This window comes from Canis aureus, chromosome 1 (genome assembly GCF_053574225.1).
Source record: "Canis aureus isolate CA01 chromosome 1, VMU_Caureus_v.1.0, whole genome shotgun sequence".
In the NCBI taxonomy this organism is placed as follows: domain Eukaryota; kingdom Metazoa; phylum Chordata; class Mammalia; order Carnivora; family Canidae; genus Canis; species Canis aureus.
In genome coordinates this window covers 19,982,352-20,002,089 of record NC_135611.1, presented here as the reverse complement: position 1 = coordinate 20,002,089, position 19,738 = coordinate 19,982,352, and the positions used below count along the sequence as shown (strand labels likewise).

Here is a 19,738-nt window from a genome sequence, read left to right as displayed (position 1 = left end):
TTCTCATGGTAAGTAGGTAGAAGCAATGGAACTTTAATGCACTTGACCAGGACTCCTGTCTTAACAATTTGTGATTGTCACCACCCAATTGAACCTTACAGTGAATTCTGACAGCTGAGTGAGGGAGAAATCTTGTGGCCCTTTAGGGGTGAACATGGGATGCCTAGCACCTACTTTCTGCTCTCTTCAGCATCAAAATGTCACAATCTTTGAAATATTACAACCAAATATAAAATAATGCAACAAAATAATGAATTCATTAGCTGATGTATCTGTTTTCATGGCTGAACAATGACTAAATTTTATATTTATCCTCATTTTTAATATAAATTCTGTAAATACATGTTTGATATGGGGATAAAAACAGGGTTCTCTTCTGGTATGGCACCATGGATCCCAGTATGTTAAGCTCAAACCTCTTAGAAGTAGTGATTGTGTGGTCCCTCCCACACTGACTCTGGGCTTAGCCAGTGGGATATTAATAAACACAATGTATACAGGAGGTTAAAAAAAATCTTTTGTTCAGGGGCACCTGGGTGGCTCAGTCGGTTAGGCATCTGCTTTTGGCTCAGGTCATGATCCAGGGTCCTGGGATCGAGTCCCACCTCACATCAGGCTCCCTGCTCAGCGTGAAGTCTGCTTCTTCCTCACCCTCTGACTCTCCCTCCTGCTTGTGATCTTGCTGGCTCTCTCTCCGTCAAATTAATAAATAAAAAAACCCTTTAAAAAAATGATCCTCAGGATCCCTGGATGGCGCAGCGGTTTGGCGCCTGCCTTTGGCCCAGGGCGCGATCCTGGAGACCCCGGATCGAATCCCACATCGGGCTCCCGGTGCATGGAGCCTGCTTCTCCCTCTGCCTGTGTCTCTGCCTCTCTCTCTCTCTCTGTGACTATCATAAATAAATAAATAAATACCTTAAAAAATTTTTTAAAAAAATGATCCCCTTGTTCATTGGGGCTCATTCTTTGAACCCAGCTGCCATGTAAAAATGTCCAAACTAGCCATGTGGGGTGAGAGAGGGAGACAGAAACAGAGACAGAGAGTTTCTAACCTTCAAGCCATCCCCATCAATGTTCCAGACATATGAGTAGAGCTGTCGAGGTTATTCCAGTCTCCTGATGTCATTTGACAGCACCTATCTGGGAGATCTTGTGTGAGATCAACAGAAGAACCACCTGGCTGAGCCCCAGCCATCCTAGAGTCACGAGGAAGTTTGTTTTCTTAAGGCAGCATGTTTTGGAGTAATCTGTTAAACAGCACCTGATACCTGACATATCAAGGAATTCTGAATAAATGTAAAAAAAGAAAGAAAGAAAAAGAAAATGGAAAAAAGAAGAAAAGAGAAATAAGAAAAGAGAGAGAAAAATTAGTTCTATACATCTAAAAGTTTACAGCAAGTAAACAAATTAACAAAACTTAAGAGCTGTTTGGATCTTAACCATGTCCTCGATTTACATATAACTTTTAAAATTAATTATATTGTCACCGTCCCTTGTATGTCTTCACAGACAGCAAATTCCAAAAGCAGCCTCCCAGTGGAAAATTCACTCATGCAGATGATCAACTGTGAAAATCTGCGTGCACGTTTGAGGAAGAGCATCAAATTTAGCATCTATGGCAAGGCTTTCAGAAGCAACAATTTCATCTCAAGGCCCATATTAACTGAAAATTGCTCTGGGGGAATTATAAGCTGACATCTGCAAAGAATGAGCAGAATTGTTATCTAACACCTGCCTCTCCAATTAAGAATACTGACCTTTCTGAAGTTTTAAGGAAGGATAGTTTTTAAATTTGTTTCTCTTCAGTTACTTTAAAATCAATCTTTCCATCGTCCTTGGACATTCAAGCCTAAATCACATGGTGCACTCTTTCAATTTAATTACATCGAGATGAATTAAGTAGCAAGGAAGGGTTGGCAGAAAAAGCTTACAAAAAAAGGCCTGGGGGTAACATAGTGGAGGCAGAAAAAGCAGACATCTGAGCATTGTGGTCCTCTTTGCTGGGCTGCCATTCCTCTACAGTTTCTCTTTTTAACAGAGAACTAAGAATGCTTCATGCCTATATTTCTCAGGGGGTTCTGGGAGTTTGAAGAGGCCAAATTTTCCTACCTGCAGCTTGAAGATTAAGGACTTAGAGACTTCTTGAGAGGCTGTTTCTCCCAAGTTACTGATGGACTGAGGACAGGAACTACTGGCTGCTCTGAATGGGGGAAAAAAAAAAAAAGGCCCCATGTGGGGTCATCCCACTCCTTGGATGGCAGCGGCCCACCATGACATGGTGGGATGTTTATGGCAAACGAACTCTAAAGATCGAGAAGAATTTGAAACAAAAGGGATGTGAATCGTGAATTCCTAGGTCTTCCTGAAGAAAGACACATTTAGAAAAGAATTCATTAGAACTGCTTTCAAATCAAATCTAAATTAGCCAAACTCTTCAGTGAATGTGCATTTAAAAAATTCAACTTTCTTGTTAACTGTATTTTTATAAATTGTATTAGTTTCCCATTGCTTATGTAACAAATTACCACAAATGTAGTGGCTTAAAACAACACAGATTTATTCTCTTACAGCCCAGAGGTTAAGAGTAATGACTTGTACAGGGATAAAAATCAAGGTGTAGGCAGGACTGGTTTCTTCTGGAAACTCCAGAAGAGAATTAGCCTGTTCCTTGTCCCTTCTGGCTTCCAGAGGCTGTTGATATTCCTTGGTTTATTTCCATATCACACCTACCTCTGCTTCGGTCATTATATTACTTGTCACCTGACTCTGGCTCCTCTATGTCCCTTTTACACAGAGATTACATCAAGCCCATCCAAATAATCCAGGATAATCTCATCTCAAGACCCTTAATCACATCTGACAAATCCCCTTGCCATGGGAGATAACATTTACAGGTTTTGGGGATTCATAAGTGGACATCTTCGGGGTCTTTATTCAACCTATGACACAACTCAACTCTTCCCTTTTTCAGCCATTGCTATTCCTAAAGGTTTCTTATTAAATAAGTCTACCCTCCTGCCTCATAAATTATGTGCTGTGCTAAAAATATGGAATCTCAGTGTGCAGGCCATTACTGTCAACAGTGAATTTTCACTGTACACTATTAAAAATGCAAAACGACAAGGCTATGCTCTAATGGGGTGTTCTAATGGGGGTGTTAGTCATCCAATGTGCAGTTCCAATGGCCAGGACTCTGTCAAAAAAAGTGGTCTAAGGCAGAAGACAGACTAGTGCCATCCCACAGCAAGAAGGAACACTTGAGGCCCAGAAAGCAGGACTTGCTTGGCTTGTCTGGGAGGAGCATCAGAACGGACAGACCCACTCTTGCAAGCTATCCTCCCAATTCCACAAAGGCACAAGATGACTACACCAAGGAAAATCACAGCATATTAGGTAGGACTTTGAAAATCACAGGCTCCAGGTTTTTCCCCTCTGCTGATGAGGAAGCCCAGTCCTGGAGAAGTGAGGAGACTCAGTCTGGGGCTCTTAGCAAGATGGTGGCAGAGCCAAGATCTGAACCTAGCTCTGCCTTGAGGCACCGTGTTTTTGAGACTCCACCACACCACGGCACCTTCCATATTTTGGTCAGCCCAGACCCAGCAACTCAAGGTTCTTCTGTTTGTCATCAATTAGGAAAAGAGGAAAGTTTCAAATTTCCCACACCATTTAGGTGTCAGCAGCTCTCCACCTCAAACTCAGCCCTTCCCACAGCATGTGCATGGGAATCGGGGTGGGAGGGGGGGCGGTCAGGGCTCCCTGCTTTTCCTAATGAATCTTCACCAAATTTCAGTGGCTAAAACCCTGCAGGGTGCCAAAGTCTAGCTCTTCACAGTGAATGAGGAGTGAGAAGGGATAAGGCGGTCAGTGTTCAAATTGATAGAGTGCTCATTTCCTCCACCCTGGTGCACCTCCAACATACCTGCATGTTGAACCCTTGTCAATCCTTGATCTGATTCATTTATCTATTTACCAGGTGCCTTTTGTACTCCGTTAGTCCCAAGAGCTTGTGTGGCTGGAATGCTTTTTAAGGACTCTGTTGAGAATGGGAGATGGATCTCAATGTCTCCAGCAAAAGCAGTCCCAGGCCCAAGAAGGTTAAAGAGCCCCACTTACCCTCCTGAATTCCATATGCATTCTGAGGGTGGCATTTTTCATGCCAGGGTGAGGGCGGTGGCACTAATCTTCTGCACACCCCTGACAGTGACAGTAGAGAAGGACATTAACTTTGAACTTCCCCAGCCCCGCTCAGAGTCAGAGCTGCCCTGAAGGCTAAGCTGGAGAAGGCTGTGGGAAGCAGCAGGTGCTTAAGGAGGCAAAGAGGCAAAAGCATGTTGTTAGGAAAAATTGTCCCCAAGCCCTGAATTGGCCTTTTATCACTGTCACTCTGGCTTATAAACCCCTGTAACGTGTGGCTTTCAAGAAGGGGGAGCGAGGTTCAGTGCCTGATGCCCTGCCAAGAGCTTTATAATGCATGGAATAAAAAAGACAAAATGTTTCTCCAGCCACATTGCTTTTCCTCCCCACCCAAATCCCTTCCCTGGGGAAGAATCATAAACACAGCAGAACGACGCTCCTTTATTATTTCGCCGAGTTCTTTCTCTGCAGATGACCTATAGAAGTGATTTAACTTAGACCTGCTGGAGTTCCCACACTTTCCGTGGGCTCCTCAAGCAGAGGCTGGTTCATTTCTTTGGGGTGTTATAACTATGACCTGCTCCATTAAGTAGCAAACAAAGTCCAGCTGGATATATCAAGCTCAGCTGGACTCTTTGCTTTCACACAACCTGCTTGATTAGGAGAATCGCTGTGCCCTTGTCACACGGTGCCTCGTGCAGTCTGCAAAGATTGGGTCGCCATTGATTTCTGCATAATATGGATTCACACTGCCTTTCCACAACAGTGTGGCTTTCACACTCCACAATAACCTAGCAAGGATTGGCTTTTATTTTTTTTTCTTTCCAGTCTTCTGCTGCTGCTTCAGACGTACACTGAGGTTTAGTTCTAAAAATTAGTCACTCCTGGAGGTAATGTGTGGCTTATTACCCAGCACTTTATGACACATTAATTGCAACTTGATTTGGACATTTCCCATTTGGTGACTTAGTGACAATCATACAGACGTGTCATGCTCTAAGTCAATAACTAGGGAGCAGAAAGAGGGCCAAACAATTGCAAGTGCCTGGTTCTTCTCAGGGGAAAGACCAGGGCAATTGTTACAGGAACATGATGCTATTTGTTTACTGGGAAGTGGCTTTATCTGGCTCCTTAGAATTGTTATCCATCCCAGGCCTGTCTTTGGGTAACCTGCTTTCTATGCCTATTTTTTTCCTGAAAAAAATTATGAAGTTTGAAAATAACTGCAGTCAGGTAGAGAGGTTTTATTAAACATTCCAAGATATTCCATACACTATGCAAATCATAGGGATTAAAATATGGGATTTGGTGGCTAAATCTTACCTGACTTACTCAATTGTCATTTTAATTTGTGGTGATCTTTTTAAAATCATTGAGGAAGAATGATTCAGAGCCATGTCATCATGTTCATTTTGGCAGTATGTATACAACTATTGTATATATGGTGAAAATTGGAAAACAGCATCAATATCTGGTGATGAGGATATAATAGCTCATTCATACTGTGGAATAGTATTCAGTCATTAAAAATACGTAGGCCTATATTTGATTGGATGTTTATGATATATTTAGTGAAAGAAAGTCCAAAACCAAACCATAATATATATTTTTACTTTAAAAGACACACTTTAAATGTGAATATATGTGCCTATATTCTGGGAATATGTAATATCATTGAAAACATTGTAGAGAATCATATTCCAATATATTATTAGATGTTTTCCCTGAGTAAAGACACTATGACTATGAGAAAGTTAGGCTATATGAGATCGCTGAGAGCCTACCATTTTGCCCTACAAAAAAAAATAATAATAATAATAATTTCATATGGTTCGATCTAATTTTTATTTATTTATTTTTTTATTTATGATAGTCACAGAGAGAGAGAGAGGCAGAGACATAGGCAGAGGGAGAAGCAGGCTCCATGCACCGGGAGCCCGATGTGGGATTCGATCCCTGGTCTCCAGGATCTCGCCCTGGGCCAAAGGCAGGCGCCAAACCACTGCGCCACCCAGGGATCCCTGGTTCAATTTAATTTTTATTGTGCTTTTATGTATTTTTAAATGTTGCTCACACTTTATGCTTACAGTAAGGAAATTTTCACTCTTCTAGTGTCATTCTCTGAGCTTGTATTATGATGGCACTCATCAACTTGTGTTGTAATTCTGCATTTTTTTTCTTCTTTCCCTCTCTACCCATCCCTGCAATTTGCCTACCACTAAACCAAGGAGTCTAAGTATCTTTTATTTCTATGTCCTCGATGTTTAATTTAGCATAGTGCTGGGCTCTAGTAGACACCAACAAAATTTCATTTAATGAATGAAAAATGCCTTATGACTGTGAAACTAAGAAGAAATTGCCTAGAATTGCCTGGAGAGCATCGAGGTATAGGCATCTATGTGCAATGATGACCCTGAGCAGAAATGCCTTTGGAATTATTTATCTAAGTACAGGTGGAATAGTTCTGATCGAGTGCTATTTATGGCTGTCTTCTCTTAAAGAAGTCAGTGCCACAGCTAAACACAAAATTTTGTGGTTAAAGTTTTGTTGTGTAGTTTTGTATTTGAAGATATGATTTAACTAGCATTTAATAATTGCATAATAAGGCCAAAATAACAGTCTTTTTTCTACATGGAGAGATACTAAAATAGATGATCAAACCCTCCCAGTCTACAACAAGTCCACGTATTTAGAATAACATGGCTCACTTAGCCATTAAACAAAATACCTAATCTTTAGGTCATAATGCTAATAAAATCATCAAAACAACAGATGAATGAATCTTGATTCCTTTTTTCTTCCCCTATCCATATTTTGGGGAGTTTGAGTATAAGAAAAGTAGATACAAGAGAGAGACAGACAGAAACAGAAAAGGGGGAAAGGAGAATGGAGGAAGGAGGGAAAGAAAGAATGATGGAAGGAAGGAGGAAGGAAGAAAGAAGAAGGGAAGGAGGGAGAGAGGAAAGAGAAGCAAAAATACAATAAGGTCAAGGTGACTCTGTGTAATTGGATAACTAAACTATTCATCAGGATTTCCCTGCATTGATAGTGTGTGCATTACACACTACCCACAGAAGATTATCTGAATGTCCACCTACCTCCTGATGTCTTTCTAGAAGAAGCAGTTGACATGTTGGATTTAGAAGGCTGAAAGTGATTTAACTTACTGGAAATGGGTAGCATGAATAAGATTAAAATTAGCCAATTGAAAGCAATTCTAGGAAGCAAACTAGCGAAACATATGTGAGAGGTACTGAACAAGGACCAATGGTAAAATAAGGCAAAGTTGTATGAAAGAAGAAATAGCTGGTCCTGCAGCCCATAGGGAAGATCGTGAGCTTGGTGAAGTGTTTTGAGGAATAAAATAATAGTGTCAAACATTACTTCTTTAGAAGTGTTAAGAATTGACTATACATAGGAAAATCACCAATAAATTCAGGGAAAATTTGAATATGATGGCATGTTATGAGTAGCAGGGGCAAAGAAGAAAGGAGTAGAATAGATATTTAACTCCTTAAACTAAATCTTAAGGAAAGTCTAGATTGAAGAAAAATGGTAGGATAGCTAAACTGTCTCAAAACTTAGAGCACATTAAACAAGTAGTTCAACTGATTTTCTCTTATAGGTTTTAAGTTGTTGTTTGGTGTTTTCCAGGAAGACATCAGGCATTTTGCAGGAAATGGTGGAGTGATGCCATGTTTGCATCATCCCTTCCATAAAACACACTGAAATGAAGATCTGTCTAAAAGATGTTAGCTTCTAACTGACAGCTACAGGGTACATCGGACTTGATATAAACCCTGTGCCATCCCACATTTTGAGTGAACAGTACAGAAATAAATAGGAGGCAACATAAAAACCTGAGGTGAAAGAATAACTGGGAAATTTAATAAAGAAGAAATGACATGTTCAATTTGAGAACGAAATTGCTTTACCAGAACAAAATTCAGTAAGATTTGAAGCCCAATGCCTCCAACGCTACCATGGTGCCCAACTTCCCCGGATATGAAGAAATCTACCTCCTATTCTGAGCTGGAGTTTAAAGAGTTGTCAAAAAGCAAAGCAAAATGAACAAAAGCAAAAACAACTATGTGTGATAAGACTCCAAATCATTTGATGTTAAGCTTTAAAAGACACTGAAAAGTGTCTTTTCAGTGCTTTTTTTTATATGTTATATTTCATTAAATTTATTTTTTATATCACATACCTGAGTGCTGTTCATTGAGCAAATATTCCAATCATTCTTTTTTAGATTCTCTGGTTTGCAACTAAATCAATATTTTCTTGAAATGAAAATATAATTTGAGTTCTTCCGAGGTCAAAAGTATTTTGAGGAAAAATACCTGTTGTAATGTAATTGCAACCGACTAGTTGGATGCCAAAACCAATGGTAGCAATGTTTCTCCAGAGAGGATTCCATTTAGCATGGAGTTGCCCTCTGTCTTGCTTCTTTCCATGGAACGATGAGGTTCATTCCATCCATGTTTATGGCCAGTGCTATGCAAAGAACAGTAATATTTTACATTAGAACTCTATAGTTGCTGAAACCCTTAATGGCCATGCTGTCATCAATTCATTAAAATAATTCTATGAGTGCCTTAAAAGTAAGAAGCATGCCTTACTCTCTGAAACATCACCACAGCACAGTACAATGCCTGATGAGCATTCAATGAACATTCGATGCCTCGGTGGAATAAGTATTACTAGCCTCACTTTATAGGTGAAGAAAATAAGAAATGCATCTAGGATGTGATAATATCCTAAGAATCACCCAGATCTTCTGATTCCAAATCTTAGTCTTACTTGAATATGCTGCTCCAAGATTTGCCACCCTGACGATTTGGCTGGCTAGGATGAGATGCTAGGAGTCACGTTTAATTCTGAAGAAATGAGTAATATAGTAAATTCTAAATAGCCTTTTTGAAGACTATGAGGCAATATTAATGAAATATGTGAAGAATAGCCAATCTCGACAGATCCAATCTCCACTTGTCCGGTCCACACCCCTTTTAATTATGTGTTTGTGTGATTTCAGAATTCAATCAGCTTGATTAATAAGGAGATACTTCCATAGTTTTGGGAAACATTTTCCTTTATGAGATTATGACTCTACTATTATTACTGGGCTCCTGACTCACCCTCTCTGGACCAGTCTGCAGCTTGGACCACTACGGTACCACTTCCCAGCTTTATGGGAATAATAAACTCATTTTGTTTGAATTTCAAACTCAGCTCTGAAGCTTCAACTCTACTGCTTAAATATGCTGCATGGTCATTTTCAAGACTGTTTCAAAACATTCTGCAATGTCTATAAAATCTTCCCAACTTGGTTAACAAAAAGGAAAAAAACCACGAGGCTGCAGATAGGGTTTCTTAAAGTGTGATGCCTGCTGGGCCCACGGTACTACCTGGGCACTTGTTAGAAATACAGATTCTGTGGCCACACCCAGACCTGCTGATTCAGAAATTAGAAGTGGAGCCCAGAAATCTGTTTTAACAAGTCCTCTTGGGGGACACTGATGGCCGCTCAGGTGTGAAGAGCCACTCCTCTGCAATATGGACTACAACTTTTTGGATCCTGAGCTGGAAAAAAAAATTAAAAATAAAGTAACTCAAAGAGATCTCCCCTAGGAAAAGAAGGCAACCTAAATGAAGAAAGAGCAAAAGAGTGAGGTAATTTTTGTCCCTCAGAGGGAATTTCCAAGTGCCTTCAAGGAGCCCAATTCCAGGGCTTCCATTTCTAGATAAATGTTCCTTTTAGGGTTCTAATAAAATGTCTCCTTAAAACTGCCTTTTCACCTTCATCATCTTGCATATAGTGTAATGCTGATATTACCTTAGGTGACATATCTGTATGACACATGTCAGGTGAGTTTCTTTATTTTCCAGAACTTGCCCCTGTAAAAAATGTAAAACAACCACTTTCAAACATCTAGCACTTGATTTTGAGTCATTCTTTGGCAAAAAAAAAAAAAAAAAAACAAGCCTGACTCTTTCAGAAATGGTTTTAACTTGATGAAGCAATCGTTACTGGATTAATTTCTGATGGTAAAATTACAAATATAAATAAATTATAATAGACCAAGTTACTATTCAGGAGAAAATTCTTTACATTCAAACAGTAACTTTATAATGTCAAAATAACCAGTAGGTATTAATCAGTATCTGAGCTATGTAAATATTTGCTTGTTTCCATAGTGATTGGCAAGCCCAGATACAGAAAAAAATCCACACATGTTATCACTTCCTAATAATATGATCATAAAAACACGACTCAGACCAGACTGAGAGGAGAATAAACACCATTAATTAAAAGATTTATAAAATAGAGGAGGAGGTGACAAATGAAGGATTGAGTGCAGAAATGCACAAAGGAGGTAAAATATACCTTTTTTTTTAATTCTGAAGGAAACTTCAGCAACCCTTAATTATCTTCCAAAATGTTATTTGGAGTTTTCCAAAAATAAAACATCTGACAACTGCTCAAAGCACACCGCACCCCCACCCACAAAACATACACTTGTAAAGTGGATATACAGCCATGGCTGTGAAGTGTGTTTGAAAAAAAGTGAGACTGTTGGCATTTCACTTGAAATCAACTGAGAAGTTCTTTACTAAAGAAGTGAGAAGCTTAAAGCTGTTTTCCCAAGCTTTAGGGGAGTACAGCATATTACGGAAGAGGAGCATTTGGTCAAAGAGTAAATTAGTAGTGTGGTTCACACATTGCACGAGAATCTACACAGGAACCACAGTTGTCTTAAATAATCAGTCCCGTTAACGGGCCTTTGGTTATGAAATTTCTTCACAAAGCAGTCACCAGCGCAAAGGCTGTTTTTAGAAACACTTTGTTCTTCTGATATCTGCTAGGATAATGCAGCACCTTTTCTTCCCCCCTGAATGATTTCTAAAAATAAAAACAAACACAAAAAGCACAAACACACCCTCAAGTAGCAAGAGGAGAAATGAACACGCTACACAAGGTTATTTCAATAGGTACTTAGTTAAATAGACGCTCAAGGGGGAAATGCAGACACAGATCCTAGATGGAGAAAAGTCCTAACTGAAGACTATTCTGAGTGATCCTTTTCTGAGCACATGGTAAGACCAAATTTAAAGCATCATAATAAGGAGAGAAATTGAAGGAATTACACAGCTATTGGGGACTATCTCATATATAGTCCCATAAATATTGTATAGTCATTTATATGTATATAGATATATATATGTATATACAAAAAATACAAATTAATAAAATATTTAAGGATCATTAAAACAAACTATATAAGTTATAAAGGGATGATAAAGAAGTCCTTTAAGAATACAGTACCCAGATCACTGACGGATTTGACTCCACCTCAGTATGAATTTGTACACAGAAAACTTGATAAGCAAAGTTAACATAGTAACAGATCAGATGGAAAATGTATGCAAATCCTATAACAGACAAATGCTTTGCATCCTTAACATATAAAGAATTCCTATAAATCAATAAGGAAGAGGCAGGCAACAGAGGAAAAACAAAAACCAGACAAAAGAATGTACAGGAAAAAGGTAAACCTAATAAATATTTGAAAATATGATCATTACACTAGTATTTAGTGACTTGATAATTAGAAGAACATTATACTAGTCCGCCCATCAGATCAACAAAAACGTTAAAGATTACAAACACCAAGTGTTGTCAGACATGGGCTCCCTCATATAGTGTTTATACAGATGGATAGCATTTTTAAGGACACTTTTTGATCATCTTTCATACGTTGAAATGTGTTTGGCTTTTGATCCAGCAATTCACCTGCTAGGAATCTATACTACAGAAAAATGACAGACTTGCTCAGAGATTCATCACAAAGATATTCACTGTGGTATTTTGCAATGATGAAAAATTAGAAATAATCTCAATGCCCATCAAAAGTGAAATGAATGATGAAAGAAATGATGCTTTCTATAGGAGATACATGCACCCCTCTGTTTATTGCAGTATTATTTATAATAGGCAAATAATGGAAGCAGTCCAAGGGTCCATCGACAAATGACTGGATAAGGAAGACGTGGTTTATATATACAATGGGATATGACTTGATTATAAAAAAAAAAAAAAGAATGAAATCTTACCATTTGCAATGACATGGATGGAGCTGGAGTGTATTATGCTACGCAAAGTAAGCCGGTCAGAGAAAGACAAATACCATACGATGTCACTCATTTGTGGAATTTAAGAAACAAAACAAGCAAAGGAAGAAAAGAGAGAGAGAAAGAAAGAAAGAAAGACAAATTGAGAAACAGACTCCACTACAGAGAAAAAAATGATGGTTACCAGAGGGGAGGAGAGTGGGGGGTGATGGAGATTAAAAGTACATTTATCTTAATGAGCCTTGGGTGATCCATGGAAGTTTTGAATCACCCACCCAACAGTGTATGTTAATTATACTGGAATTTAAAAACCCTTAATTTAAAATATTATGCTTTATATAGAATACAGGTTATTTAAAACCATTTTGAAAAGCTCCAAGATATATTAACTAAATAAAGTAAAGCAAATTATTACAGGAATTATTCCTTAAAAGGAGAATAAGATCAAAGAAAATAAGGAATGGAGGTAACAAAGTCAAGGAGACTTTGATTTTTACTTTGTTTACTTTACCATAATAAATTCTTAAAAAATATATTCTATGGGGCATGTGGGTGGCTCAGTCTGTTAAGTGTCCAACTCTGGATTTCAGCTCGGGTTGTGATCTCAGGATTGCAAGATCAAACCCCTCATTGGGCTCTGCACTGGTCATGGAGCCTGCTTAAGATTCTCTCTCCTTTTTCTTCTTTCCCTCCCCTCAGCTCAGGTATGTGTATTCTCTCTCTCTCTAAAAAACAAAACAAAAAATTAAACTATGATTTCTCTCTCTTCATAGCCTCTGGAAACCACCATTCTACTTTCTGTGTCTATGAATTTGGCTACTCTTAGTACCTTGATGGAATTCAGGACACACTACTGCAAAATAAAGCCTCTTGGCATATTGAATATTTTAAGCCAAAGGAATTTGAGAAACAGCAGGTGCAGGAAGGACTCTCTGACCTTCCCCTGAAGTAGGTCATAGACCCTCATGTGAGAGGTGTCCTCTCTGTACCCAGAGGAAAGGAGCATCCTGACCTCCAAGACGGAGGGACACCAAAAGGGATCTGGACAAACAGGCATTGCTGCTTCCCCGGTTCCCTGCAATTAGCTCGTACCTACCCCATTGTCCTATCACATTTTTCCATGACTCTCCATTCTTATCAAAGCTAGTGTAAAAAACACTCAGGTTTGACTGCTTCTTTGGGTCCTTGTTTCTTTATGATGGCTCCTGTGTCACACAAAACTTATATTAAATAAATTGATATGCTTTTGTATTGTCAATTTGACTTTTGTTATAGGGCCCTTGGCTGGGAATTTGGAAGAGTAGAGGGGGAAAATATTTTTCCTCTTCTACAGTGTTGTGTAAATAGATGCTATTTGTCCTTTTGTAACTGGCTTATTTCACTGAACCTAACATCTTCAATGTCCCTCCATGTGTAGCATGAGTCAAAATTTCCTTCCTTTTTAAGCCAGAATAATATTCCATTGTATGTATTCTGCAGTTATTTTTAATAATACACATGAAGTTCTTCCATAATATACAACTAAAGTGAATATAAAACAAAAGTGTGCTTTCAAAGGTACATTTATGAAAAGTCTTTTGTCAAAATACTGCTTGGCAACATTAATAACAAATTTCAAGGAAATTATATCTTGATTGAGTAGGTGTTTCTATAGTCTGAAAATATTTACTTGCTTGTTTTCATTTAGCTGAGTTGGGAAAGAACCGTAGACTCTGGTAGAGTTTGAAAGTTAAGAAATACAGAAAAAAGAAGAGAGAATCTTCTACTGAATGATAAGTGATGTGCCAGGCACTGTTGAAAGCACATTGCATTTTTAAGCTCGCATAATTCTGTTACCCTGTGTGGTAGATCTTATTATTGTCCCCAGTTTACCAGGTGCTAGGACTGTCCCCAGGTTGGTAACAGTTGAACACCTGTTCTCCAATTCCAGAGCCCATGCTCTTGCTCCTTAACACACCTGAGTATTCTATTTAATAATCTACCATATCTGTTTAACTATGAGGCTTGGGAGATGGAATTTCCAAAAGGTTTTTATTAATGTTATGCTTCCTATCAATTCAGTTGCAGATACTAATCAATGGAATGACCATCAGGGGGAAATGTCCATAGGAGAAACTACAACAAACTGGCCTGGAGGGAAAAGCAGTGTAGACTTGATTGAGATTAAAGTCAAGACCTTGATGATCACAGGATTGTGAGATGTATTTCTTCACTTAAAAAAAGATTTATTTATTTGAGAGAGAGCACACAGGGGGAGGGGCAAAGGAAGAGAGAGAGAGAAAGAGAGAGAGTCTTAACCAGACTCCCCGCTGAGTGCTGAGCCCAACATGGCGCTCAGTCTCATGACCCTGAGGTCAAGACCTGAGCCAAAACCAAGTGTCAGATGCTTAATCCACTGCACTACCCAGGTACCCCTATTTCTTTGCTTTTAAAATGTTTGTGGATTGTGAAGCAAATGCATACTGAAGTCAAAAACTGCCTTTGCTTCCCAGAGATACACATTCCAGAAACATCTAGAGAAAACTGAACTAACAAGTAATTGACTCATTTGCTTCAAATTAACTCTCATGTCTTGTTATTATAGATGTGGACTGTTTGGCAGGCCCCAGATTGATAGTTTTAATAAATATATGTAACAAAACAGTGAAGTTGTTCACGATCTGATCCTTTCTCCATGGAAAGTTATACATGGCAACACACATGGGAAACCATGTGAAGATGGGAGGAAAATCGCTCTGTAAATGGACTGAGAAATGCTGACAAAAGAAACACCTCCTGGATTCTTTGCCATAGATTTCCACTGAATACCCTCAGGGAGCTTACAGTCAAGCAGTAAAGATGGACGTTACACAGACTTACACATAAATATATGTGATGGTAAAGTATGACGTGTTCTAGGAAGGAAAAGCTCTGTGCGCTATTAGGGAAGGGGAGAAGGATGACTTGAGTTAGACTTGAAGGATGAGTGTGTACAGTGAGGTGAAGAGGAGTGTGGTTGGAGACTCTGAGATTAAGAAGGGTTTGGTCCAGTAGAGAGCAGACAGTGGTTTTGTTGGCCATGTTGGATTTAGCTTATGTTCTCTGTGCCATGGTAAATCAGTGATCTGAGTGAGACCTTGAGATCTAATTTGCAATTTAAAAGAACCCTAGAGGCTGCCAGATGGAGGGGGCATTAGAATGGGGCAAGAACAAAGAAGGAAGAGGCCTCTGCAAAGGTCCTATGGGATATCCTGCCCATTGGACTAAGGTGGGGGCAATGAAGGTCGAGGCAGGTCCAAGAGATATTTCTGAGGTGAGGAATACTCATGCCCTCCCTACCATGTCCCCATAATAAATCTGCACTTTTTTATCCAGATGGTTTAGGTGGAATTCTGTTATTTGCTACCAAGGGAATCTGGACTACAGATCAGTTCAGGCCTGTTTAATTATCTGAACCTTGGAGCATGTGCTCCCACTGCTCAGGATGCCACTACCCCTTTCTAGGTGGAAATTTTTCCAATAAGGCCTAATTAACTTGCTCAGAATTGGTTGCCCGCTCTAAGCCTCTGTCCCACTACATGCACACCTCTGTTTTTTGCATTATGTGTTAGTCTGTCACTCAGCCCCTTGCACCATGCCTGGCACATAATTTTACTCAATAAAGGTTTGAATGATGCAAGAATGCAAGGCTATAGGAAGAGAGGGAAAGGAGAAGAGGGAAAGAAGGGGGCAAAGTAGAAGACAATTGGCTTTTCCTGGTCACTCCCACTTTGATCAACAGCAGAGATGTTGGTGGGAAGCAGTGGGGGGTTTCCTCTTAATCTGGCTGGCTTCTTCTGCAGAAACCACAGTTTCATCAGGACAAGGCTCATCAGGGACTGGCCACTTTTGAGGTTCTTCTCCCCTCTTGGAAGCTCAGTTGCTTCTCAGACATGGAAGTGATGCACGTGAGTCTTCATAGACAGCAAGGTCTCTCACTCCTTTACCACACAATGTCTCTCTGTCCTGGGCCCCTGAGAAGTTGCTAGCTCCAAATTAAGCCTTGGGCTAATCTGGCAAGCTTGTGACTTTTCAAGTGTAGTGCACCCTCAGTTTGAGAAGGCTTGGCAAGATATTTGTCCCAGGGTCTTTTATCAGAGGCACTGGATGGGCATGGAGCTCTTAGGGATCAGTCATTTTTCCAAGCAAGGCCCACCCTGGTGAGCCCAGAGTCTCACAGCAGATGGGATGCACACCCACTCCAGGGATTTCTGGGAGTTTAGAAAAAATTGGGTTGGAATCTGTGCTCTAACTCACAGGGCTGCATAAACACATGGACACTCCAAATACAACCAAAGCTAGGCTTAGACTATGGCTGCAAAGAAGCCATTTCCAGTCTGTTTAGACCACAGGCATCCAGTTATTTGGCTTCCTGGAGACCAAGTATTTGGACCACCAAGTATTTCTCTCCTTTTTGATTGATGTCCTATCGGCAGGTCACAGGATATTGTCTTTTCTAAAAGTCAGAGGAAACAGGGATAGATGGCTGCCCCTGGAAGGTCTGGAATGAAGGGAATCTCTCTGTCCTACTTGGTGAAAACTGTCAAGCTTAATAGAATGCATTTTATATTGTAAATATATCATTTATTTGCGCTTTCAAGGGGCTCCCTACAGAGTGTATCCTCTCTGCTCTGTCATCCTTCATAGTTGAAGGTCTGATATATCCAGGGAAAAAAGACCCACATTCAAATATGTTACAGGTAAACTCACATTTTTAAGCCAATGCTCACTCCTTAGGTCTAGCTTTAAGTTCATAATTCTCGATTTCTCTCGATATGAAGAGCAGAATCAAATGCTGATGAGTCAGTGTTGCTCGCGTCCAAGACCAGAACCAGCTGAAAGTTTAAAAACAAAAAAACAAAGCTTAAATAAATATTTTCTAGAATCAAAGAATTTATTTTTTTTTTTCGAAAATAATTAGGACAAAATAGGGAGGGGGTGGTCGGGCAAGAAAATTTGACATCAAAAAAAAATTCACATAGTTTGGGAGTTTTGTGGAAAGCTGGAAAAGAAAAATAGACACAATTCTCTCTCTCTCTCTCTAGGAATTTGCTCTATCAAACAAAAAATATTGATATAGGCTCACAATAAAAAGATACATAGACAACTGCACAAACATTAAAAAAAATAAACAAGAGACCCAAATATTGATAGAAACACTTCCTTGGACTTGTACAATTTGTTTTTGCTGCACATGTATTTTTCTCACTTTTCTTTTATATCAAAGAGGCATGTGGCTGAGAAAGTACAGAGAATAGATCAAAGGCTGGCTGGAGAGAGCAGGGGCCCAGGGCCTGGGGCCTGGGGCAAGGGCCACTGCAGGTCCCTCCTGGAAAGAAGTTACAGAGTCAATGGCTCCAAGGGCCCTTGCCAGGGAAGAACTAAGTTCTACACCTCCTCCGCCACCAATTTTCTGAAACTTGGGTTTCAGTGCCTTTAATCTGGGAAACAGAAGTGATAATGACCCACTCTGGTGATTTCACACAATTGTTGGAGGACAAAAGGAGGCCACAGGTGAGAACACACTCTAAACAACCAAGTAGAGGTACCTAATGGGAGGTTTACTTTTCAGGCCTTCAGGAAGGCTCATTCTTTAGACACTAGCTATTTTATCCACACAAAATCCTAGAGTCCAGGAGTCTAGCCTTGTTTCATGCTGTTCACAATAAGCCTAAACACATCCAGAAAGAAAAGAGCCTCGTTGTGTTTAAAAAAAAAAAATAGGGCTGTAAAAATTGCTGCTGAAATCTTGCTCAGCAAAGAAGATATTTATTCAAAGTAATGACTCACTGAAGAGAAAGGAAAAAAGAGCCTGGAGGAGAGAGAAGATTAGTTGGCAGTGAATATAACCTTCCCCGGCCCTCTCCCAACCTTTCTTCCTAAGAGATATTGTCACAGGAAGGTGAAGTCACCAAAAAATGTGAAGAAGAGAGATGGCCCAGGGAATCTGGAGGAATTTGAAAAATCTCCTAAAGGGAGAATATTGCCCCAGGGCACGTGGGGTGGAGGGGAAAGGAATCCTTCTCTTGGTGACAAAAGGAAGCAGAGAGCTGTTCTTTCGGGGAAAGTTAGACTCTAAGGGAGAGCTCAGTGACAACAGCCAGGGTTTGGGAGTCCAAGGGACTACCATTGACATCTTCCCTCTGCTTCCCATTACCCATGTGACCCCAGGTGACTAGGTCAACTTCTTGCACTTCTTGGGAACGGTAATAAAACATCTCTGAGGAGGCTGGGGCGAGGGATACAGGAGAGATCATTTGCAATGTTCCTGGCACCTAGCAGACACTCAATTTTGTTTTTTTGTTTTTTTTGTTTTTTTTTTTTTTTTTAGGAAAAATCCACAGAAAAAGAAATTGGTATTTATGCATGAATTTTTCATTGATAACCGTTGATGACATTTAGCCTCTTATTTAAAATGTGCTTCAGTATTTCGGAAGTAGTTTAATCAAACTTATACAAAAGTGTTATTATATTTAACAAATATAATTGCTAGGTAGGAGTCAGTTTAGGGAGCAAGTCAATTAAAAGTACAGTGTTTGGCAACATGAATTCATCTCTATCATCAAAAGTCCTGGGGAAAGAGTTTGTGACTTTTTTTAGCTATTGAATAGACTTTACACCAAAATGATACTGCTGCCAGTGAGGAATTTGAGAAGTTTGGAAATACTGAATTCACTGCACAGATGAAGCACCTGCAAAAAAGAAAAAAAAAAAAAAAAAGGATGGGGGGGTGTGGAGGGAATGTTAACAATAATTTAAATCAAAATGGAAGGCTCCCGGGTCCTGCTCCCAGCTTAACATCCACTATGACAGTCCAGGCTTTGATCTTTGTACATCTTACTTCTGACTCCAGGTTTCAATCACTGAAGGAAGCACCTGGCTTTGATTTTAGCTGCTTCATTAAAAAGATTACAACCCAAATGTTGGCCCAAGTTTGCCTACAGAGCCAGAAATGTCAAGATGGTCTGGGATCCCCGCTGTGTCTCCTTGGGGAGCTCCGATAGACCAAACTGTGCCAATAGAATGACCTCACCAAACTTCATTCGGCAATATTAGGTGGACACTTACCAGATGCTGTGACCACCCCAAGCCCTGCAGGTGGTTCTCCAAAGGCAGATAGAAAAGCTTAAAACAAATTTCATATGGTGACCGTTTGTGAATATCTTCAAAACAAATCTACTTTAAACAAAGTTACACACACACATACACACACACACAATTGGTGATTCCATCCATTCTAAGGAAGATGGGCATGGAGGAACGAGTGCAAAGTGTAAAAATCAGTTGCCATACTCCTAATGGAGAATTATCTATATTTTCTTAAATCATAAGAATCTGTGCTTTTTTTTCCCCTAACATTTCAAGTTTAGGCTATTCAAATGTTTTTCTTTATCAGTTAGAAACTGCATTCTTATGCACCACAGAGGACGTGAAAATTTCCATAATTCAGAGC

The 19,738-nt window shown here is 39.6% G+C and overlaps 1 long non-coding RNA gene across 1 annotated transcript; it reads right to left on the bottom strand.

Moving 5' to 3' along the window:
- Positions 1–911: 911 nt before the first annotated feature.
- Positions 912–17,134, bottom strand: LOC144281075 (uncharacterized). Its single transcript, XR_013349548.1, has 6 exons — positions 16,996–17,134; positions 9,971–10,032; positions 8,478–8,631; positions 4,114–4,303; positions 3,920–4,033; positions 912–1,286 (listed from the first exon to the last, which is right to left on the bottom strand). It is a non-coding gene; the product is annotated as an uncharacterized LOC144281075 (long non-coding RNA).
- Between the last annotated feature and the right edge of the window lie 2,604 nt (positions 17,135–19,738).